General features: G+C 42.0%; 1 protein-coding gene across 5 annotated transcripts in view; it reads left to right on the top strand.

Annotated features, from left to right (window-relative positions):
- Positions 1-22198, top strand: part of ERBIN (erbb2 interacting protein) — a 912789-nt gene that overhangs the window by 286280 nt on the left and 604311 nt on the right. The window lies entirely within an intron of this gene.

The following is a 22198-nucleotide window of genomic DNA, read 5'->3' on the forward strand; positions in this document are numbered from 1 at the left end:
TAATAGGTTTGTACTCTGCATCAGTTGCACCAGATTGTGTTAAATCCTTATCTGTGGGATCTAATGTGGTTGGAGGAATAAAAATGCTTGAAAAATGACCGACCCATGCATGCATTGATACTTGCAAGGTAAGATATGGGGCTGTGTTTTTCTCAGAAAAGGGGAGTTTTCCAAAATAAGATACAGTTATTGGTGTGGCAGCATCCTCCAGCTTAATGCGACAAAAAGGGTTAATTAGTATCTCAGAGAAAGAGACAAGGCGCTCTGCCTACAGTATACGCAATACAAATTCTGAATTCCTGGAATAGTAAGATGGTGCAACTGGCGAGCGGGAAAACCCTCAGACCGCTCAAAAAGTGTGTCTGTACACAGACACACTCAACTACTGCGAAAAAATTGCCTATGCACACAATGCGAAGGTTCTGAACATGGGTAGTATTATAAATCACAAAGCACTATCATTACAACAAAGACAGCAGAGAATGACATTAATTCCTTGAAACTCCGTGTTCATCAATTTCAAGGTTTATTCGTTCCGCAACCAGCCGACACGTGTTTCGTCGTGATAGAAACAAAGTATTCGCGACTCCTCAGGGCTATCTTCAGTAGCGCAAGTCCAGTCAAGTCGCACTACCGGTGATACTTCCGATCCGGCGGGGCCCGTGACTGTCTCTAGCTGAACACGCACGTGTAGGAGAGCTCTAATGTAGACCGATGTGTGTGCACCATCAGGTATCTCTAGCGAAGTGGACACCAAGGAATAGATCAATTTATTATGTCTATAGAAAACCAATTCAAACTACTCAAACCTTAGAAATTCAAAAGTTACAGTTGTAACTTTATAGTTATAACTTAAAGTTATAATTTATGCCCCGCCCAAAACTTATTTTAACTCTCGCACCTCCATAAAGAGTGTTGTCAACTCTAGCCAGACTAAATTGACTGTGACTTGGCCCTCGACCATGCACAGTCTTCTTATAAATAATGTTATTTGAGATGGCATGTAATATGAAAGGGTATTAGCAGTGCATGTGGAAGGTGTGAGTTATAGTTAATTTAGTCTGGCTAGCTAGCTGACTACACTCTGTACGGAGGTGCGCAAGTTATAGTAAGTTTTGGGAGGGGTATAAATTATAACGAAGTTATAACCATAACTTTTGAATTTTTAAGGTTTGTTTAGTTTAAGTTGGTTTACTATAGAAATAATAAATTAAGTTTTCCTAACTATAACTAATCTTAAATCTTTGTTTTTTTTTGTTAACTCTAAAATGTATAGATATGTTGGAAAGCCACCTTTTTTAGGTCTCACCTGGCGCTGCAGCGCACCTGGCGCTGCTCGCTCAGCGAGGGCTTCTTGTGATCAATACACTTTCAAAAGTGGTGTTTCGGTTCCGCCTGCTTTTTCGATTGTTTTGCGTCATTGGTTATGGTAAACGGGGTTTTTGATTGTAACTGAGGCTTTTTAGTCCCTTCTGGTTACCGCCCTGTCCTCTCTTCGCCCCGCCCACCCGGACTGGATCGTTTACTGGCGGAGGTAGATGGTCTCCTTTATGACTCTGTAAAAACTCTTTTTTTGGCATTTGCAGCGCGGTCCGCTTTGGCCGTGCTTGTATATCCTTTTCAGCGCGGTCCGCTTCAGCCGCACTTGTGTATTTACTTAATTTTTTTATCGCACAAGCACCCTCCGCCTTGGCCGCGCTTGAGTATTTACATGCTTATTTTCTCACACAAGCACGGTCCGCTTCGGCCGTGCTTGTTTATCCTGTCGATCACACCTCTCACTCGTTTAGCAGCAGCAGCCTCTCTTATGTTTTTTGCTATTCTTTGACTTTCCTCTACTGCTGCTCGAGGCTCCCCTGCTACACGCTGCACATCTGCTCACACACAACAGTCTCTTCTGCCTGGCCCTCCAATTCCTACACATGCCTCGGCTGATACACTGCTCTCCGCCTCTCAGCTGCCTGCCTCTTAAGCTCATTTGTGCTCCTGTATATAAGTGGCCCCTCGAAAGAAATACCGCTGGGGTCCCAGTCCACCGTCCCATAGAACTTGGCAGCCATGTCTACAGCTGCTCTGGGGCTTCCCAGTGAAGCTGCTCTTTGTATTGTATTAGTGGTCCCTCTGTCTGCGCTGTGGTTGTTCTGTGACAGTGTGACTTCCATCTTCCTGCTACACCCCTCCTGATCCCCCACCCCGCCACACCTTTTCGGCTGCATCGAGATATTACCTCCTCGGGGTGTTTTGTGCACGCTCGTCTATTCATTATCCTAAGGAGACCATTAGGCTTTGCACTAACGATTTGAACATGGTCAGCTCTCTATAGAGCACTGAAACTGTGAACAGGTGGCTATAAGCCCTATGTAAATAAGTCCTTGCTGTTAAGAGTCAGGGTTGTGGGGACAGTTTTACCCGCGTCATCGAGGCCCACTTTTCATGCTTCCCAATAAAATCGGCCGAGGGTTAACACACCAGCCCGCCCCCTCCTTATTTGGCTACACTTACTCTCCAAAGAGCACTAAAGCTGTTATTGCACAGGAAAATTCTCACTATTTCTTGCTAGTTCTGCTGGCGAGCGGCACAGTAATCTGTCTCGGGCCAAAGGACTGCCCCTTTCTCACCTCATCCTGCCTTATTGCACCAACCAGGAAGGGGCCCCACTGGTGGACCTGGTGCACAGCCATGGTGTCAGGAGAACTACAAGGTGGCCCTGGGCTTCCTCAGATGGATGTTGGCTGTCGGCAACCCCCGCAACACCTTCCTGCTCTAGTTCCCTGTCTGGTTACATCTGAGCTGGCTGGTTGGCACACTGATGATATAGGAGGGTGTGAAAACATCGCCATCAAGTGTTTTAGGTCTAGTTTTTACCCCGTCTGCTGATCTAAAACTGCAGCATCATGACTGCCGCACTCCTCAGTCCAAGAAGTGTGCACATGGTTAGAACATACACGTGTGTGTGTGCCTAAACACCCCTGCTTCTACTGCGGAGCGCCTCTTGCAATGCAGCTCTAACACCTACCAGCTGTCTTCCATTACTGCCGGTAGTAGAAGGAATGTTCCACTTGCCCTCAGCCTGTGTCACTCCACTGCACTATATTCCATTGCAATATATGCATGGCCACTCCATGCCACTATACTCTACACAACTTTACTCTTCAACACTGCGCTCTACATCACATAATTTTACTAAATACATCATTCCATTGCTTACCTAAGACATATTTACTAAACAAATACACTCCACACCACACAATTCCACGTCACACAATTCCACATCTAACAGTTCCAATCCAACCCACATAATTCCACTCAAACAACACACATCCACTTCATAACACAAGGGTCAAAGACGGTGCCATTTACAACGTCAATAGCTCTAACTCAAAAACATGCAAGACCTTTGCATTTTTAATGCTTGTTGTTGTGGTCCCCCTTTATTTTTCGCCTTTTGCTGGACCCTATATTTCTCTTGCTGGTGTTTAAGCTTTGTGCACTTTAATCCTTCTAACCAATGGTAAAGTGCCTGTGCTCCCCCTTTAAACATGATTGCATTTCCATATTCCTTTTTGGTATATTTAACTTACCAATATGTCCCTAGTGTATGGTATAAAATGTACCTAGTGCCTGTAAGTTAAATGTCACTAATGGACTGCAACAACCTATGTTTGCCATTCAATTCAGTGACATTGTAAATCGTGGCTCCAGGCCTATCAGTGTAACCTAACTGTAGCGTTGCCAAGCCTACAATCAACCTGTCAAAGTAAATCCTTTTGACAGGTCAAAACCTCAATTTTAAATATTAATAAGTCACCCTATGTAGGCCTTGTCTTATATGAGGCAGGGTGCATGGTTTTTAAAAGTAGGACCTGTAGAAATTTCATGTTAACATGTCCTTACAGTGACTAGCACCCAAAAGCTATTTGTCACTGTGGTAGGCCTGTCTGTCCTATGTAGAAAACCAGAGTACTGATTAAAAATCCTAATACTGTATCTCTGGAATGGGACTGCTTGAAAAAGTGTTAAGGAACTATGTTTTATTAATTATTCAAATCCAATTCAATGGTGAAATCTGATTTGTGATAAATATTAAGGAAAAGTAAAATTTCAAATGTTACCTTTTTCTTTCCTGATGTTCCTGGAAGCTAAATTTGCATTTGCACTCACTCTACTGCCACCCAGTAATTAGCATTATAATAAGCGTAAAAATATGTGAAATGCCTCCCAGGAGTAAGCAATGGACTGAACTGGATGGGCAGAGATGTCTCCTCTGAACTTCCCAGAATATGTAGTTTGGGTGACAGTGACCATAATTGTTTTAATTAAAGCATCAAATCTGCTTGACATGTCTGCTGGGTTGAAATATAACACTTTTGGGTCACACTTGAAAGGAAGCGAAACAGCGTGCCAAACTATTCTTGTGTATCCACTGGTTGCTGGAAACCCCTGCTTTGTTGTACCAGGCCTCTGTCTCTGAGCTTATTGTGGGGAATGTGGGTGACCCAAACTGGAGTTTAGTGTTAAATAGGGAAAAACACTAGGATTACCATTGTACACTCGCCCATTTGCTCTCAAAGCCCAAGTTCAGCGCATTCGAAGGCTTTTGCAATCTTGAAAAAGCCAAAAGTGCTTAGCGTTGGCCTTGGAGACTTTTACCCCATTGGTTAGGACATGTCCAGAAGTCATTTCCACCCGCTAGCTCATGCTCATAAATGTGGCATCTTCAGACGCCCACTTAAGAACACTACTGGGTCTGTGGGAGACCAGAAGAGGACTGAACCTGCTGTTTAAGACCTGAGAAGAACCCTAAATGAGTGGAGCTTCTCTAACATCTTGTACCCAGGACAAAGACTTGGACTTCAAAGGGCAAAGGCTGATCTTCTGTTCAAGCTACTGAGATACAACAATCTACAAGAGGCCTTTCCTGCAACTGCCCAATGGCACTGGACCTAGGCAGGACCCTACTGTTGACATTTGACTAGCACCTATGAGTCTCTACTTGCCTCTCTGTGGTCCTGGGGAACCTTAGAAGTGTACTCGTGTGGTGCATTGGGACTAAAAGGACTAAAGTCAGAAAGTAAATTCTTTGACCAAGGTGAACATAGTTGGTGTATCCAACCCGGGCTTCATTGCGGTCAGCATCAAATTGAGCCTCTGTCATGTTTTACTCCAATCATTGACTGTCATTGGCACTCTATGCTGCTTGCCGTTATTCCTTCATAAAAAAAATAAAAAATCATATCAGTGGTTCCCCTAATTAGATTTTTGTTATTTTTGTGGTATTTTGTTTATTAAATTGTCCTCTATTTTCAAAATTCGGCCTGGGATTTTCATTGTTTTTCATTCTGATTTTATTACTGTTTTTGTACTGCATAAATACTTTACACATTGCCCTAAGTTAAGTCGGTCTGCTTTGCGACATAGGTAACATCGGTGTGGGGCTGTATTGAGCTCAGGTTAATTTAGTGACTTTGAGGTTTTAGCCTGACCAGGGTTAAGGGTTGTGATTAAGTATTTTTTATATTACATATTTAATTTTGCTGATGTTATCATGAAAAAGTTGCCTTTTTCAAATGGCCAAATATTTATTGAACATATTGAAATACTGCACTATACACTTTGTTTGCTTCTTATAAAAAGAATCGAAAAGACTTTAATATGTAGGTGGTACAATTTCATGATTTAAAAAAAAACAAACACTATTTTCTTTGTAAGTGGGAGAGATTTTTGTAGCAATTACCTGCAAGGTGGATCTATCTATGAATACTTGTTAGAATTTGAATAGTTACTTTTAGTTTAAATAATGATGATAACAAATTGAAAATGTTCAAATTTAGCAGAGTTACGTTGCTGCTTGCAAGATTCAACTAACAACGGGCCCTGATTGCAATTGTAATGTTCAGGTTTTGTTTACATTTCATGAAGAGAATGGTGATTAAACAGCCGGCAGCCTGCAAAGTGGTTTGCAGTTTATTTACATGCATTGTCATGCCTAGAGACTAATTAGCTGGAGGAGAAGAAATCGCTCTGCAACTAGATTTCCCACTGAATGAAATATGTATTTCGGAGGAGTGATGTCATTTTTTGAAACATGGAAATATTTCATGGGTATGACATCCCTATGAAACATGATGATTTAACTTACTGTTTCTTGTGTGATTAAAGCAACTAAACTTATCATGGATGGATATAAAGATGTTGTCACCAAGGTGTTCTGGCTGAAGACTGCATTGTTTGTAAATGTCTCCGGATGCCTGCATTTGACCATACTATATGTTATCCTGTGGTATTTTAATACAAAAGATGAAATAAATCTAGTCTTACTGTGGTCAAAATCCAAAATTAATACAAATCCTATCATTTGTGGAGTGAACGGTTATGAGATCCCAAGAACCCCACTGTTGCAACTAGAAGACCATGATTTCACAACTTAATACTTTTATAACGTGTAATTCATTAGAATGACAATGCCTGTGAATTACAGGCCGAAATTACCAGCGAATGATGGATTTTCAGCCAGTATAATGCTTACTAGTCCTTATCACATTTTTAGTAGTAGTTTAGGACAGTGGTTCTTACTCTGTGGTCTGGGGACCCTGGGGAGTCCAGGAAGCCTACTCAGGGTGTCCACTACTTCTTAGAAAATTAAATACAAATAACAGATTAATGACGTGTAAATAATAGTCCTTATCACATTTTTAGGTCTCGCCTGTCGATGCGCATGCGCATCGAGCTTGCGAGACTATTGGGGCTTAAACAGTCTTTAACCAACTTGCAAGGAATCGTGGCGATTCCTTGCAGTGCCCGTGAAATACAAGCTTAATGCGCATGCGCTTAAAAGCGCGTGCACATGCCCCCAGCCGCCTGCCTGCCCCTGCTGCTTTCACACACTCTCGCCGTCTGTTCCCCCTGCTGCGTCATCAAAGGCATTTACGGCCGGCCGGCCGTGCTTTCAGTTTCACTGCCGGCCGGCCGTGTAAAGTACGCTTCAAAGGCCGCTCTCCCCGCTCCGCCCCCTCCCCTGCCCGCCGTGTCGCATTTCTCCTCCCCCCTCCCCTTCTCTGCCTTCCCTCCGTCTTGGATTTTCCCTCTGCTCTTTCCTTTATTCTTTTTCTCTTTCCTTTCACATTCCGTTTCTTTCCTTCCCTAGTTTGTTTCTTTTTTCCTGTTCCATTTTAAACCTCACACTGTATTTTCTGTACTCTTCCTGTGTGCACGCACCTCTTTTAGGACAAACGTTTAATCACACGCAGGGTGATGAACAAGGGGTTACATTTGCATGTTGTTTAGAGCTTCACTTCAAAGGGAACCACTCTCCCGCCCCCTGCTTCATACTTCAAAGGAATGCGCCCACGCCCACACAATGCCGAGAGCATTTCCCGGCCGATTTTCACCTTTTTTTTTAACATTGTAAGTGCTGGCTCAAAACGTCCCGACTGAAGTCATCATGTATGGCGTTCTATGTTTGCATTTGCGGAAGAAAGAAGCCTGGATCCAAGTCATTTGCCTTAAATAGTGAGGTCCTTGTTGAGCCATGTCACCACTGCGCAATGACTCGTACACCTTATTTGAAACATTTTGCGTGTTTTCAGAAATGCCGGGAGCCTTTGTCACCCATTTAAATCCGGATACTGACATAAACGCACTTTAGGCAGACATGTTGTACGTCTCTTTCTCTATACGCCAATGTCTGCGTGTCCTCCTCTCCTCCCCCTCTCATTTTTCCCTCCACTCACCCTCCTCTCTCCCTGCCTTGTTTTTATAATGCTCTGTATTTATTACGCCAATGTCTCCGTGTCCTCCTCTCCTTCCCCTCTCATTTTGTCCCCCCCCGTCACCCTCCTCTCTGACTGCCTTGTTTATCTAGTGCTGCACGCCACACGTGCCATTTCCAAATACCTGTAAATGCCATGTGTGATTGTTACCCAGTTTAAGAGAGGCCAGGTAGCTTCACATCACCGCACGTTTCAGCGACGAATGTCCAACTCACTGAACCTTCTTTCCTGCTTAAAAAAAATAAGAGTGAACACTACAACCGGGCGTACTACTCCCACGTGTGATGGGCAATTTGAGACCTATGAAAACCTAACCATTATTTTGGCCACATTTAGATATTACTACCTTACTCGGGACTGCTTAATTCAGCGGCCTCTGCTCTTTTGCAGCTAAACCTCAGAAGCTTCCGGCAGCAGGCTGTTCTCTGCAGCAGCCCCCAAACCTTTTCAGCTATCCTCTAGTTTAAATCCACCCCAAGTACAGTGGCTTCGTAGGGAAGTGTTTCACTGCAGTTCCTTTTAACCTTCTCCATGAATTCAACCCCTGGGACACACCTCGTGCTGGTATTGTGCAATATTCTGCAATTGGCCAATTTAATATCGGGTTAACGTGTTGTTTTGCAACTAGCTGATGTGAAGTGCTTCAGGGTACTACAAACAACTCGTTTTGTAAAGTTAGATCTGCCCTGGTTTGCGGCTTCACATCTCAGTGATTCGTAGATGCTATTTAACTACAACACAGCGTTGCACATTTTTCTCGACTTCGGAAGGATGAGTCCCAATCTCATTTGTGCAAAGTGTTGTAATGGGATTATTGGAGAGTTAGAGAAACGTGCTCACAAGTTACATTTTTATGCAAATCATCTGAGTAAATAAACAATAGCATGGTGCCGTTTGCGTCATTGACTTGATCTGGTTTTTATTTTTATTTTGCTATTATTCTCACAAAGGCTAAGGTCTGCCTACTTTAGTATTAAGTGCTATACGTCGCATAAGCAACAGCTAACCATTCACTCAACCACGCAACGCCACTCACCCACGCAACGCCACTCACCCACGCAACGCCACTCACCCACGCAACGCCACTCAGCCACGCAACGCCACTCAGCCACGCAACGCCACTCACACACGCAACGCCACTCAGCCACGCAACGCCACTCAGCCACGCAACGCCACTCAGCCACGCAACGCCACTCACACACGCAACGCCACTCACACACGCAACGCCACTCACACACGCAACGCCACTCACACACGCAACGCCACTCACACACGCAACGCCACACACACATGCAACGCCACTCACACATGCAACGCCACACACACATGCAACGCCACACACACATGCAACGCCACACACACATGCAACGCCACACACACATGCAACGCCACACACACATGCAACGCCACACACACATGCAACGCCACACACACATGCAACGCCACTCACACATGCAACGCCACTCACACATGCAACGCCACTCACACATGCAACGCCACTCACACATGCAACGCCACTCACACATGCAACGCCACTCACACATGCAACGCCACTCACACATGCAACGCCACTCACACATGCAACGCCACTCACACATGCAACGCCACTCACACATGCAACGCCACGGCACTCAACCACGCAACGCCACTCAACCACGCAACGCCACTCAACCACGCAACGCCACTCAACAACGCAACGCCACTCACACACGCAACGCCACTCACACACGCAACGCCACTCACACACGCAACGCCACTCACACACGCAACGCCACTCAACAACGCAACGCCACTCAACCACGCAACGCCACTCAACCACGCAACGCCACTCAACAACGCAACGCCACTCAACCACGCAACGCCACTCAACCACGCAACGCCACTCAACCACGCAACGCCACTCAACCACGCAACGCCACTCAACCACGCAACGCCACTCAACCACGCAACGCCACTCAACCACGCAACGCCACTCAACCACGCAACGCCACTCACCCACGCAACGCCACTCACCCACGCAACGCCACTCACCCACGCAACGCCACTCACCCACGCAACGCCACTCAGCCACGCAACGCCACTCAGCCACGCAACGCCACTCAGCCACGCAACGCCACTCAGCCACGCAACGCCACTCACCCACGCAACGCCACTCACCCACGCAACGCCACTCACCCACGCAACGCCACTCACCCACGCAACGCCACTCACCCACGCAACGCCACTCATCCATTTGCAAAACGAAAAATGTAAAACTCTTCTATTGCGAGACCTATTGCATTTTCAATGCTTGTTAGTAGTAGTTTAGGACAGTGGTTCTTACTCTGTGGTCTGGGGACCCTGGGGGTCCAGGAAGCCTACCCAGGGTGTCCACTACTTCTTAGAAAATTAAATACAAATAACAGATTAATGACATGTGTAAATAAAGAAGCAAAATGTAAAATTGAAACTTTTAAAACATTCTGTAAACCTGACTAAATTTTAAATTGGAGGCATAACATTAAGTTAGTACCCTCAGATTGATTTGTGGGAGTACTGCAAGTGCATCAAACAGGATATAGTATGGATGGTGAGTGACCTAAATTTAATTTTAATCCCCCCAACCTTTACATTAAAATTAACGTTTTCATATTTGTTTGTAAATTAAATTACACATTCCATTTTGTGTACTTGTTTGTTGAAAGTATGTTTCTGTATTTCTTATGTATTTTTTTGCAGTTCAAACCATCAAATTCCTAGCATGCAGTAATAACTCAATTGAGGGCTGGATAAATTAAAGGTTCAGTGGGGGTCCCCGGGTTTCTGTAATGATTTAGTAGGGGTTCATATAAGTCAAACGGTTAAGAACCACTGCTTTAGGAAATCCACAAGTATATTTGCAAATGAGAAAGTGGCAGTGTGAAGTCACGCTCTACTCCAGGCAGACACATTTCACCTTCCAGGGAAATGGAAAAACAAAAAATAGAAGGCAAGCAAAGTCCTTCAGAACACTAACTTTGCAGTTGCTACATTTGTTCGTTTTTTTGTTCTTTTCAAAATCAAAGCGTTAATCACTCAACGTTTTTGTGTTTAGATTCTTATTTTTGTCAGTGGTGTGAGCTACACATTGCTTCCATCGCAAAGTAATGATTTACTTTCAAAGGTGTTCAGTTTTTCTACCGGTGGATCGAATCCCCGGTCAGTTTGAGTGGCATGCTTTTTATTTAATGCTTAATACAGTGTGATTTGAAGCTGGACATGGTTGTGTGATTTGCCAAGTTGAGACGGTATGCTTTATAATGTGCAAATTGACTATTACATTACTGATGTATTTTTGTGCAAGTGTTAATTAGTATTCTGGTTCCTAATACCACTTTTGTTGAGTAATTTTCCGAATATGGCACATATTCTTAGATGACTCTTATTCTGAAGTATGTAGGTAGAATTATTTTATATCTTTGTGACTCACTGCATAGTGGTATCATTTGATGTATGCGCATATGCTTTTAGCAATCTGCAGATTTATTACTTGATTTAAACATCCCTGTGTTTGCCCTGATGAGGTAGATCGTATTTTAGAAATGTGAGTAGCTAGCGGCTTCTTTTTTAATATATGTGGTAAGGCAGCATGAAGAACAGCAAAACAAAACAAAAAATCTCATCTTCTGAAACAAAGCTTAGCAGTCAGTGAAAATGCTATTTTAAGCAGTCGGGACAGCAGGTTTCTAGCTGTTACCAGCCTTTGTTATATGGGAGGTTAGAACCAGGTTGAGGTTTCTTTTATGAAGGCTGTGCAATGCTCAAGTGTGTAGTGAATCACAGGCCTGTCCCATGGATGATAAAGTAAAAGGATTCTCCCTGTGAGATGATATTGCCATCTTCGCTGACCGAAAAAGGGAAGGTTCTGACCAGTCTGTAAATGCTTTAATTAAAACAAGCATTTGCAAAGCAATAGGCCTTGCATTAGTGAAAATTTGAGCTATTGGACTTGCAACTGATTAATGTTTGTTAGATTTTTGTGGTCAAAACATATCCCAGCAGTAGCATAAGTAATGAAAGAAAATCCGCAAAGCAAGGAAAGGGTGGAGTACCACAGGCTATTACTAGGTGTCCCTGTAGAGTTGTAAAGGCACTTCTATTACATAAGGTACTGTACACTTAATGCAAGTTTAAAAAAAAGATTGCAGCTGAGTATACTTTTCCATTTGTTTTTATTGGAAGTGAGATGCTAAACGAACAACAATGGTGCATTTTTAAAACGCAAGTTAGCAAAAATCTCACTTTCAATAAAAACAAATGTGAACGTGTGCTCAGTTGCACGTTTTCTCTTTATAATTGCTTTAAGAGTGCAGTACCTTATGTGGCTAACAGACATCTCTTTACAACTCCACAGGACAGCTAGTAACAAACAAGCCTGTGGTTCTTTAAATGAGAGACCCTTTGCAAAGCAATCGGTCTTGCATTTGCGAAAGTTACAGTTTTTGGTGTTGAAATTGACAATGTTTTTTACTTGTGTTATTTATCTGCAGTGTATTATTCAGAGCACTCCGTAGATGTGAGAGCACTCCGTAGATGTGCAAGTCAAAAAGGGGCAGGATAGGCCACAGAAGTAGCATACATTTAGTCTACACAATGATTGGTGTATTTCAGGAAATCCGATTAAAGTGAAGGTGAGAACAGTACTGTTAGCCAAACTGAGCACGAAAAACCAAGAATGTGAATCAATTATTTGCATTATAATAAGAGATGCCACATAACAATGTAGCAGTATTTATTGCCTTCATATTAGGTAGGCTAAAAGGTAACTTAATGCTCTCCACCAAAATTTGTGGCTTGCAGATGCATAGAACTGTCTTATTAAACCTTCAGCTACAGCAACAGCTAAAAATAATGTGCTCCAATTAGTTGGATGCTTCCCAGGGCCACTTTACCTCCTTATACCTGGCATACAGTTAAAGGAGCTTCTCTGTAATGGCTGCATGTACCCTTCCCTGCAAGCGGTCTGCTGCCTGCTGGATGTGAGAGGCCAGCAGTTTGTAGTCCTCATCATCTTCTGGGTTGGGGTCCGATGAGTCCAGAGCCGTGCAAGGAGGGTGTTTACAGCGGTACTTCCCATTAATCCCTGCCATTGGTTAGAAATCATGACCGCCTTCAAAAAGGTTGCCTAGCATTTTCCAAAGAAACATGGCGCACCGGAAAAGACCTCCGTTGGGCCATACCGCAAAAGTACTTTCGGTGCTCCAAAAGGGCGCCTGGCCCGGTCTTATATGAGCTGGTGCTACTGCCCATTTTTTGCATAGCCGCTAGCTAAAGAACGGGCATGTAGAAAGAACCTGAAAAATAATAAAACGATGGCAGAGTAACTCGGGTGGCTTATCATCTGGTTGACAGTATGGCAGCCTGGGCAAGGGCCACTGACAGTAACCCGTGAGCTCTCTGGGGATGTGGCAGTCGCCATGTCAGCCGTATGTCAGGCAATGTTGCCGTAGAGGCAATGCAAATTTGTGGAAATATTTTTCACATTTAGGTGAAAAAGTGGGTAAATGATCTTGGGAAACGACAGTGAGTGATCATATGAATGTTTCCCAGACCAGTACCTAAGATAATGATAAATGTACATCAAACTGCACGCGCTGCAATTTTTTTTAGGATTCTGGAATATTGCGAAAGCAAGTCACGTGGAATCTGTTTGGCATCTGTCAACTTGTGCAAACCTTTTGTCTGCTACAGTTTGAGTTCTAAAAAGTCATAAGTAACTCTTCTGATATGTATGTGTCTTTTTCGCTCTTCTAACCAACACACATCTAGGCTTCTTTGCATATTGATACCAGGGTGTCTGCAGATTTCCAAAACAGTCAGCAGTAAACTTAGAAATCCGTGGAAACTATAAAATATACAAGCAGTGTTGTGAGGGTGCAGTAACAATCGGCTATCACTAGGTGTCCCTTGAGACCTCTTTTGGCCACATATGGTACAGCACCCTGCAACATGGCTAGCGAAAGGATATGGTGCAGTGGTAAGAGCAGCTGACTGTGGAGCTGGTGATCTGTGTTCGAGTCTGCTGTCTGCTCAACATCCTGTGATAATGAGCTGCTTGTGTAATTTTCCCCAGCATAAATCAAAGCGACTAATTTAAGATAACAAAAACAATTAAATGCAGCAATCTCCTAATGTAAAATAGTGAAAATACTTAAATGCAGCGATCTTTGGGCGGGCGTGCAGGGGGATTGGGGTACACGTCAATTAAATTACCCAAACAAAAAAACAGGGAATAAAAATCGGGCAAAACAGCAGTGGTCTTGAAGGGATGGTGGGGGCCTGTGAGCAGTGTTGGTGAGGTTTGAGGCCATTAGGGACAAAGCTAATAAAGTGACTGAAGTTTACTTACTCAAGTAAACAGAACAGATAAGTAGCAAAGAGGCAGGCCAACTAAAAAAAGAGTTCTCTCCAAGTTTAAGTAACCTGAACAGTAAGAACACATGTAAGAGGGGCTGTCCTCATGGAAGGATACAAAATTAATTCCAAAAGGAGGGACTACCAAGTTTATTCACCAATGAAAAGCCAGCATTGCTAAAGAACAGCAAGAGGAACCAGTGAAAAGATGGGCTCTTTTTCAAGCCCATGGCCTAGCTACAGAAGGTCTCGAAGAGACCGTACAAGCGCAGCCTAGGTGTGACCCAAGAAAAATGAACAAATGACTTGGACTTTAATAATCCAACTCCTCACAACCACTGGCTCAGTACATCTAGAACTAGCATTGGCAAAGCCAATGCTTCTGACTTTTTGTTGTGGGGATAGCTTGGTAATGTAAGACTTGTGTGTGCACTGCCCCAGCTGTCATGGAAAGGAAATCGCATTTTGAGCATCATTGGGCTACATCATTGTGGAAGTGGGAGTAAAATGTCCTTGCTGAGCAGCAGAGTTAAACGGTCCCCTGAAAGACGAGTATTATGAAAAGTAGTCAAAAGTATGGAGAGTAAAAAAGATGCTTTTGACAAAGGTCAGTATTTTGGTTGCATCTTTAAGAAACCCAGTGCACCTTGAAGTCTTTACTTTGTGAATGAAATAACACACTAAATCCCAAAACATATTGTGACAGAAGAGCATAGTGGTTAGCAATATATCTGTATAGGAAGCTAAATAATATAAGGGACAATCACTTCATAAAACGAATCCACAAACCAGCAATTAAAATGTCAGTAAATTAAATACATCCAAGAGGAAAAAAAGGTCTACTTGACGCCCCATTACCAAAATCTAATAGGACAATGTACCCTTCCATGAAATTCTTCACTTCTGATAAACAGCCCAATCAAGCAATCCCAAACCTTGAAAAACTCATAAAAAACAGTGGCTTAGAGCTTGTTTGGGGTCAACATCTATATCTCTCTGTACTTTTATTGTGCTTTGTGATGAATTCAGGACCCAATGTTTACCAGTCAACTAAAGCTGTATGTAAACATAACTAAACCTGTTTTGAGTAGTATTACGTTGCTTTGCTTCCTAATGCACTGGGTAGTCTATAGAAATCATTCTAATGAATTTCTAAGACCCATTTCTTCTGTTTTTACTGTTATCTTGAGGTAAAAACTCTAAATAATTTAAAGGTTTAGATGTACCCAGGTGATTTAAAAAACAAATACATTATGGATGGAATACCAAGGTCATTGCAATGTACCCTCTTTATTCCATACACGTGTTGTATGTGCTCATCCCATAAAATATGATCTTACTGTCATTCCCTATTATGTGGTTGCCCAGTCTTGCCTGCTTCTTAGGTCTCACCTTGCAGTGCTTGCGCTGTCTCTTGGAGACATGCTGTATTCAGGATATGGGCATAAAGCTCTGGCCACTTGCCACCCATCTTTTTAATTGGCTCCTGTCCCTGTCCTTTGTAAATGGCGGCTTTTCATTGGTCAATAGGCTTAGTAGTCCCTCCTTACTACCGCCTTGTCTCTTCTTGTAACCTCTCATGGGGACACTCCCTGTTACATGTGTTACTCCCTACGTTTTAATTACAGCCTCACAGCACTATTTTCTTAAAAGGCTTCAGGCAGGACACACACATGGTTCGAAGCTAGGCTGGCAGTGGTTACTTCACTCACTAGAACATCTCACATTTATATGAGGCTGTCTATAAATTTCTCTTCTCAAGTCAAAAAAAAGAGAGAAGACCCCACGAGTTCCAGGGAACAGCGTACTAAAGACAATGAAAAGTCAAAGGGCTATCCCTGGAAGAGTTAGTCTAAAGGAATGCTATCTCACTCACTCACAATATGTACTAGGGTTACTGTTCAAATCACTGGTCATAAACTAATTCATAACGTTCACAGTCTTTTTATTAAAAAACATATTGGTTAAAATTTCAGTATAGAGTCAATTGGATTCTACTGAAAACATGTAAAATAAAAACATCTCATATTGTACAATAGATTAAAAAGAAACTAAAACATTTTCACATTTATACAACATATCAAGGATGAAGAAAAAACAATTTCTAGATTATCAACATGATCCTACCACTAATCACAAGAAAATTATTTGAAGCAAAGAATGAGAAAAAAAACCTAAAAATAAAACACCTCTTGTTGCTACAGATTGTCAGATTCAACAGCCTTTACATAAATTCATTCGGATTTCCAGTATTACAATGTGCAAGGTATCAGGAATCTCCTAGGCTTGAATTCTATTGAAAAAAGCGTTGACGCGTTTCGGTGTATCGGCCCGTGGATATGGTCACACCTTCATCAGGACAAATCAAATTCGTTTGGGGTCATCTGATGCATTAAACAGGTTTCTTTTCTGTGTATTGGAGAAGTATCAATCAATATATTGTAACTTTTATGAATTGACATCATCTTCTAACTATACTACCGGAAGTCTATAGACTGATTTATAGCTCTTTATTTAATACACGTGAGCATTCAGATATGCATTTCCCTTACAATATTACCCTACTAATTCAAGTAATTTCATCACATTTCTTTTCTTTACCTTGACTTGTTCCATTCTCAGTGGGTTCTATATTCTATTACCCATGTTTGATTACTGATCCCTCCGTTATGATATAGTTAGTGACCAGTATTACAATAACAGTCATACCATTCCCTTAGGTATACTGACCTTTTATACAGGGTTCTAACTTTCCCGTATTTATTTTGGACAGTTTCCATATATGACCAGACACCGGACTTGATCCATTAAATACTTGCTCTGTTGGATGTAGTGGCAAAATATATAGAATTATAGGTAACTGTATATTTTCCCTAAACTTATTGTCTAAACTTTGTCTAAACTTTATATAAATATGTACATGCTTTAAAGATTTTACATTACCGTTGTTTCTGGTTTATAAGCGTTATTTCTTCGGTTTATGTTCGCCCTTTGTTTCATTAGTTAAAAGCCGGTTATTGAGCTTCTGGATTATATCCTCACTATATCACTTGGATGAGACCCCTGATGAAACGCAATATGGGCGAACATCTTAGATTGTCATTCATAGTTTCAACCCTTTATCAGCCCTAGACGTTTATTCCGTTCTATACATACCTCCTGTTATATAGGGTATTCCCTTCCCCGTGGTTTTCCTTCTTTAACTGGGCCCCTACTCGCCTCTTGATAACGATTTGTGGGCACTCAGATGAGTCTGTGGGAAAAGCGAGTCACATTGTTTACCATTTCCGGGGGGTCGTTTTGTCCCCATATAAGAACCATCTTACTCCTCTCATAGGTAATCTAATCTTGAAGGGTTCTCGTTTTAAGTATATTAGTTAAAGATTAACTAGTTCTACTTAAACAATTTTCTGGCCACATCATTTTTTCCTTCCCTGGTTCTTATTAGCTTCAGGGTCGGTTTTATCTTGCCTTTCTGCTGGCCTTATAAAATTAACGTTTTTGTCTTTTCCCTCTTCTTAAGTTAAGTGCATTTCATTTATATTACTACGTTATTTCTGAGGAGTTAGATTTTATGCCACAAAATAAGCACGTACCCCTTTTACTAGTCCTGATCTTTTAGCGCTAGGTCCCCTTCGTATGGCACTCGATATTTAGGCATTGAATTTACCTTTCCACACGACTGCCCAGGAACCTGTTCCAATATTATTTTATTAAATTAGTCCCCTTCTATTCGGCATTCGTTTACCTAGGGCTAAACGGGGCCAACTATTCCCTCCTGCTTACCTCTTTAATCTTGGTGCTATTGCTTCCACGGGTACGTCCGGTCTCGTATTTTCTTCGTGAAATGAGGACGTCACCTATTTTCTTATATATACACTCCCCCCCGCACTTAATGTGTCACAGCTGGGATATCACATTTACGAATGCTCGTTGCGCATGCGTTGAAGAGAAGTTATTCTCCCGTGAACCTCGCCGCCATTTTTAAAGGGTGTATTTTGCGATTAAAATGTTGTTGCGCTAGGGAGTGATCAATAAAAGGTTTATATAGGAATCACAATTTTTCTCGACAAACATATATTCGTGTAAACTGACACTCCACTACATCTCCGTTCGGGACGTCACCCCGTTGCACGCGTTTGTTTCCCGCGCATGTGCAGAAACAGATTTGATAGCCCGCAAATCCGCGGCCATTTTTAAAGAAGGTTGTTATATATTCGAATAATCGTTCTACTCTGAGATATTACCATTAAATCTCCATAGCAGATTCGCCTTAATTTGTAATACTGGTAGACTTTCTGCATATTGTGTATTCAGATATACGGGCGCTACACTATGTCTTAGTTTCCCGTATATTTTAGGGTATCAATGGGTTCCCTATTTACTCACTGTTTCAATTTTAAGTATAGCCCCTAACACTTACAATTATAAACCGTGCAAAAATGCTGGAGTGTAAGGGGCTATACTTAAAATTGAAACAGTGAGTAAATAGGGAACCCATTGACACCCTAAAATATACTAAATGGACACTTTCAGTTGAGGCTCTGGCTCTCAATATTCCTTATCAAGGTCTTCTTCTCAGGCTGTCTATCACCAGTACAGTGTTGTATCTATTCTCAGACTACCAAACCACGTGAATCGTACCTGCAAGGAAAAGACATGCAAGCAGAAAAGGAAAACCGCATTTCACGCAGAATGAAATACAGGTCTAGTTAGGACAACTCAAAGTATTAAATCAATAATGTGCATTTAATAAGCGTGTGCACATTCAGACACAAATGAAACTCAGTACATTAGATTCATGTTACAGTTCATAAAGGTAAAATAACATTACACATCTTTAAATGTGGCTAAGAACTACATTTAAATGCAAATAGGAAACATTAGTGTACACAACATAAATCCATTATTTTTTCTAAAGTAAAAAAAGTTAGGACCCACAGCATATATGATTTCTTTAATTCTACAGTGAATGCACATCAGTGTAGATGTTAAGCTCAACACTTTATATTAATATCGTTAGGCCACACAAAATAGATGTAAGTGCATGTTTATATTGCATATTCGTGACATGTATGGGTGGAGCCAAAATTATGCTGCTCCACTCTAAAACCTAATCTCTTACTATGTGCTATCAGCTAATAGTTTTGTTTTATGAATTTCTAAGAAAGAAACTCAACAATTTAATGGCACAGTATGTTTATACGCTTGTTCTGCTGTAGTGGTCTGCTACATAGCAGCCCATCCCTTCCAGCTGGGGTCGCGCCCCCCTTTACCACATGCAGTTTATAGACTTACACTCAGATGAAGATCCAATAAATTCAATTAGAACATTGGAATGTTGGGAGCTCCATTGAAAACAATGGAGTGCTCCGGGCTTATAATGACTGGTATAAGCTTGTAGCTCCAACATTCCAATGTTTCTTTGTTCACAGCTCTGGCTGTTAACAAAGGCTTCAGGGAGCCTGAGGGGATTCCAATCCCCTCACGCTCCCATAAGGCTTTGCTCTTCTAGTGACAGAATGTTCTAATAGCCTTATAGCCCTTCGTAGCTGGGCTATACCGGCTATTAAAGTCCCTCTCCCTTGTTAAAGGCCCTCGCCTTCGGCTCGGGCCTTTAATGCTGGAGAGGGCCAGTAGAAAGATGCCATTGGTTGTCCAAGTTGGACCTTTCGATGTCTAGCATTCAAATCTTTTCACAAATAGATTTTGGAGTGAGGGCTCGCTCTGATGCGTTTGGATGTTCTAGTTGGCTTGTTCGAGCATGTTGTGCTGGTACTTGGATAGGTACACAGCCCATTGGCAGCAGATGTCTAGATCCGCTCGTCGTCTTTTACTTTTTGCCACCGTTTGGGATTTCTGCCTGCTGATTAAGTTATTTTGCTTGTGCACGAGTACAGGTGATTTAGTACGTTGCTAATGCAGACATCTTTGTACAGATACTTGGTAACTCAATTGCTTGTAATTAACATTGCTGTCATATTCAGTGTGAACTTTTAAGCTGGTTTGAGAGATGCTACCTCTTTTCTTAGAAATAAAAGCCTTCGCCAGCTCTCCGATAATTAGGATCCTTCAGGAACAATACATTAGCAACTTTCATCTCTGGAGCATGAAATTAGGAGTTTAAAATGTGACTCACCAAGAGCCCTGAAGACAATATGTCTGAAGTAAAAATAGACTTAAAGTACAAATGCACCCCTGGGGAGAAGAATATTAGCAACTGTGTTTTTCAGGTGACTGTGCACAGCTCTTTGCAATTTCATTTTAAGGTTTTGTGTTTTCGTCATATACGCTGTGATTCTCTTCATATTTGTGGCGGTCTCTGGGTGTGGCAGGTTTTTTCCCCATTTATTATATTATTTAGATGCACAAAAACTAATGATAAATCGGGCAGTATGATTACTTGCACTTATTTTCCCTCACTAAATTCAAGTGCAAGGTTTAAAAGAGTGAAAACTATACCTTTAGGGAATGATTAGAGTTTTTCCCCATAAACATCAAAAAGGCTAAAGGAAAGCCACAAACACATGCAACACAGACTATATGCAAATTCAAACAAAGTAGCCCAAACAGGCATTTTCCAGTAGGAGCTATCACTCACTAAGCACTACAGAGACCAGATCTATTGTTCAACAGACTCGATATCAGACTGCCCTCACTCTGGTCACTGAGAGCGCAGAGAGGCCTTTCAAGGACTCTGGTGAAGTGTACAAATTCTAATTTATAATAAATCGAGTAGGAGGCTAGGCGGAGGCTGGGGAGGTAAGGTCAAGGGGCAAGGTATAGCGAAAGAGGCAGTGCATGGTGTGTGTCAACCAGCTACTGCTAGTTGCTAAATATAGACCTGAAGTACCTTGTTTCAGCTAAACACCTTATTTCATAGTACTGATCTACCTACTGTTACAGTTAAACAATTTATTTCCTAGTATTGAATTACCTATTGTTATAGCTAAACTGCTTAATCCATAATACCAAATTATCAAAATTCCTCCAGCCTGTATGAAAGGCAGCCCTGGAATGCCGAGTATATAACAGGGCCCTGCCAGTGACAGAAGCAGTGCACACACTGAAATCCTATTAGACCTATGTTTGATCCCTCCCATGCTCCCTTATGTTTGCCTTCCATTCGTGATCAGTGATGTGATCAGCAGGAACAGCTTCACCGCAGAAGTCGCTCACATGCCCTTGACAGCGCAGGCAGTAGAGCGAATGGGGTTTTTAAATGGAAAGAACTTTAATTTAAATGCTCAGTTTATGCTGCTGAATGTAAATAAAATATGGATGCCATAACAAATCGACGACTCTTTGATCCTTGGCTTAAAAAGCTCGATTTTTAATCGACGGGGATGCTTCGTTTTGGTCTGAAGAGCCAAAGTTCCCAGGGCTAGCGAGGTGCAAACAGCCTCGCTACTATCATTATTTCTTAATGCATAAAACATTGGCGATACCACGGATAAATAAATGTGATATTTGCCCCCAAGAGTCCTCTGATCGCAGTATCTCTCATAAATGGTTTGTTTATTACTAGGCACAAAGACAAAAAACAAAGACTGTAAAAGTATGTTTTGCTTGGGTATGGAAGTTACTTTTATATGGTGGAGGTTCCTATATAATACCCCAGCTAATTTCTGGTGCATTGTTGTACCCTTAAGAGCAGGCAATTTGTTTCCAATATCAGTAAAATCGTAATGAAAATAAAACTATTAGTTGCACGGTGAACTGTTTGTTGAGTAAAAAAAATTTGCTGTTTTATTAGACCCAGGATCTCACAAAATTAAGCTAAACTGACATTTATTCTGGGTAGCCTGCCATTGGGTAGGTACAGTATCTGATAGCATTGCCCCCTGAAGAACTGCTAAGATTTCCAACTTCTGACCAGTGTCCTGTAGGTCACTGACGTTGCTCTTGTGTATTGCCTTGAAGCTGTGTATTAAATGCTAATAAATTACTCCCCACGACGGTTTGATTAGTTTCTAAAATGTACCAGTGGAGGGCAGACCTCGGTGAAACTTCACTGAATGAAATACTAAAGGAACACTCGACCTTTGTTAGGCACA

The sequence above is a fragment of the Lissotriton helveticus genome, chromosome 2_1, assembly GCF_964261635.1.
Source record: "Lissotriton helveticus chromosome 2_1, aLisHel1.1, whole genome shotgun sequence".
Taxonomy (NCBI): Eukaryota; Metazoa; Chordata; class Amphibia; order Caudata; family Salamandridae; genus Lissotriton; species Lissotriton helveticus.